This window comes from Panthera uncia (assembly GCF_023721935.1).
Source record: "Panthera uncia isolate 11264 chromosome A1 unlocalized genomic scaffold, Puncia_PCG_1.0 HiC_scaffold_17, whole genome shotgun sequence".
Taxonomy (NCBI): domain Eukaryota; kingdom Metazoa; phylum Chordata; class Mammalia; order Carnivora; family Felidae; genus Panthera; species Panthera uncia.
Window position 1 is genome coordinate 11515525 of NW_026057577.1, and position 3390 is coordinate 11518914.

The 3390-nt window shown below is 43.9% G+C and overlaps 1 pseudogene; it reads right to left on the minus strand.

The window, feature by feature from the left end:
- Positions 1 to 551: 551 nt before the first annotated feature.
- On the minus strand, positions 552 to 1429 carry LOC125935125 (Y-box-binding protein 1-like; annotated as a pseudogene).
- Between the last annotated feature and the right edge of the window lie 1961 nt (positions 1430 to 3390).

Sequence of the window (3390 nt, forward strand, 5' to 3'; positions counted from 1 at the left end):
CTTCAAGGTACCGCTTGGGCTCTGTGCTGGCAGCGTGGAGCCTACCTGGGATTCTCTCTCTCTCTCTCTCTCTCTCTCTCTCTCTCTGCCCTTCCCTGACTCTCTCTCTCAAAATAAATAAATAAACTTAGAAAACAAAGAAGTTGTACCTTTAAGATCTTTATTAACAAGTGTTTGCTGTTTGTTGATCCTTTTGAAAAAGCAAGTCGGAAACTATTATTATAGATTAAAAATGAGGTTCCTAGAAATTTCAATTTGACCACATAGGAAAAAAACCTCTAAAGGTGTGTTGAGAAAAACCAGGTTTTAAAACACACATGCACGCATGCACACACACACATTTGTCATGACCAAAAAGAGATTAGGTAAAAATAATAGAAACCCCATCTTGCATAGCTAGTGCAGATAGTTTGGGTATCTGATCAATGGGCAAAAAGCAAGCACTTAAGGCCCTCAGCTCCAATCTTTTGTTCATTTCTTATTGCTGGAATTTCATATTCGTTCTTGTTGGATGCCTCAACCAGCCGGTGGTAGAGACGGTCAGTGAGCATTTACTCAGCCCTGCACTGCTCATGCTGGAGCAAAGTCTCAGCCGGTGGGTCCGCTGCTTTGGTCTCTGTGCTATCCAGCGGTTTCCAGTTTTCTGAGCCTCTGTGTGGGAAATTGAAGTTTTGTGGGTACTAACCTTGAGGGACCTGCTGACCTTGGGTCTCATCTCCTTGACTCCCCTTACCTTCTTCATTGCCATCCTCTCTAGGCCGTCTTTGATAAGAAGGGACCCCTGGGAAGTCGTGGTCTATAACCCCGATACACATTCTGTCTTTATGGCCTACCTTCTTCTCCTGCACCCCGCTTGTCAGCCCCCTCCACCTTTTCTCCCCCAACAGAAGGGCTGGGATCCTGGGGTCCACGCCCACAGTCTGTGCTCAGCAGGAAGCTGGGAGCCTACGCGCAGTATGGGAGTGCCGGGACTGTTGGCCCTGATCTTGGGGAGCCCTCCAAGAGCCATCCCCTCTCTTTTCACCCTACTCTCATCGCTTTGGTAGCTCTGCTGGTGATTGTGTGGAGGACCCGGCCGATCTTGGATAGTCTATAATGCCTCTGGTGAGCTGTGTCACCGCCTTGCACTGGAACCCCACCAGGGTGCGTGACCTTTGCTGCCCCTGTACCCTTTTCTCCTGCAACAAGATCAAATTCCAGTCTCTCCACCAACTACACCGAGAAAGTTCTTCCTGGGGCTTTTCTTCTTTATGGCAGTCTTGGTGTACAAAATATGTCTTCCTCAGTGTCCTTTTTGTTTATTGAAACCATATTCATTTCTCACAAGGAACCATTTTATTGTTCCCCAAAGCTTCATTGCAATGACCCTGACCCAGCAGGCAGAGGTCGTGGATGTGAGTCCTCTGCCGCTGCTCCCTGTGCTTGGCATTGACCTTGCGGACGAGGGCGAGGCAGGGACTGGTGGGCGCGATGGCAATTAGGCTGGTGCCGTGCTGGAGCTGCACAGGGCTCTCTGAGCTTCCTTCTTTTTAAATTAAAGGAAAAAAAGATGCTTGTTGTGGAAAACAGTTATAAAACAAACATAAAGCATATGCAGAAGAAGGCGATAGACGTTACATATAATCCTACTACTTAGAAATAAGGAGTATTAACATCTAGGCATATAGACATCTATGTACATATGCATATGTGTGTGCAGGTATCCCTATATATACATATAGATGGAAAGAAAAACAAATACGGATGAATATCTATGCATGTGTGTGTGTATATTTGTGTGTGTGTGTGTGTGTGTGTGCATATTTAGGTTGGATAGTTTTGTTCGTTTTTACTTTTATGCACAAATGGCATACACACCGCACAGGGTCGCGTGATCTGCTTGATGCCTTCTAGAAAATTTGCTAATATATCGCAACCAACCCTCAAAATCAATAAACACATTTCTTATACATTGTCCCTGACTCTCCACTTAAGAAGTTATTTTAGTTTTTGACCACGATAAGCTCGAGGTACTGAAAATCCTTGCACAGGATTTTGTTCAAATTCTGAATTCTTTCTTGAGGCTACGTGTTAAAAGGCAGACTTCCTTGCTGAATTGAAGGTTTGCACGTCGTGCCAAATATAAGCAGCTGTTCTTACCAGCTGTGCGTGTCCTTCTTTTGCATCATGCTTAATATTGTCCTTTGCCCACTTTTTCAAAAAAGATATTGGTTATTTTCCTATCTATTGATAAGATTCCTTTCTTCTTAATAGACATTAGTTGCCCACCCTAGTGCTTAGCATTGGCTGCCCTGTCTTTTTTTGTTGTTACTGTCAATTTTTTAAGTTTATTTATTTTGAGAGAGAGAGAGAGAGTGCAAGCGAGGGAGGGGCAGAGAGAGAGAATCACAAGCAGGCTCCAACCTATCAGCGCAGAGCCTAACATGGGGCTCCATCTCACAAACCGGGGGATCATGACCTGAGCCAAAATCAAGAGTCGGACGCTCAACTGCTCAGCCAACTAAGTCAGGCGCCCCAGCATTGGCTGCCCTTTCTGACACCTATGTATTCTGCTAAGTACCACTAACAAATCGATTTTGTTCAACTCCATTCAAACACATGCTGAACTAAAAAGCCAGATATTTCCCCATCACGTTATCCAAAGTGTTATCCGTGTTGTTTACTGGGTTCTGCTGCCCCACTGCCACCCAATCAGAATTTCATTTCTTCCATCAACTAAAGCAAGGTCATTCCTGCCCCTAAAGCTCCAGGAAAATTGTTCCTGTTTCTCAAGTTGTAGTTCAGACATCACCAACTCCAGGAAGCTTCCCTGATTTCTCTTTCATTGTAATCCCTTGACCCTTTCTTTGAACTCTTGAAGAACTTGCTGTCTCTACACATTTAGCAGTTCAACTTGATATTCTTTTGTATTATTAGTATATATGTGTGTATAGATACATGTATGCCTATACATATTCCATTGATCAATGAAGGACCCAGTATTTCTCATTCTCCTTCTAAATGTTCTTTAAAGACTAGGGCAGAGATGACGAGTTGTTAATGATTGGCTGATTGATTAAGAAAGAAAGACCATGAGCAATATTTCTGTGCTTAAAAGCAACACTAGAATGCATAAAAATATTGAAGGTCACCAGTAATGATGGACTTTCCCCTCTGTGTAAGTGGGGATACGTGGTACCCTGGTAAACCAGAGAGTGATACATTCAAAGAGGAGGTTGAATAAGCTGTTCTACTTGCTATCCAGTTTAGCTCCATATTGTGTGTGTTTCCCAAGGAATCATATGAAACTGGGTAACTCAGTGTTCGTCTGTAATACTTGGGATGTGCTATAGGTGTGGTCTCTTGCCAGACAGTTTGCCATCTCACCAGATAGGAGCCCTCATGGGGTTC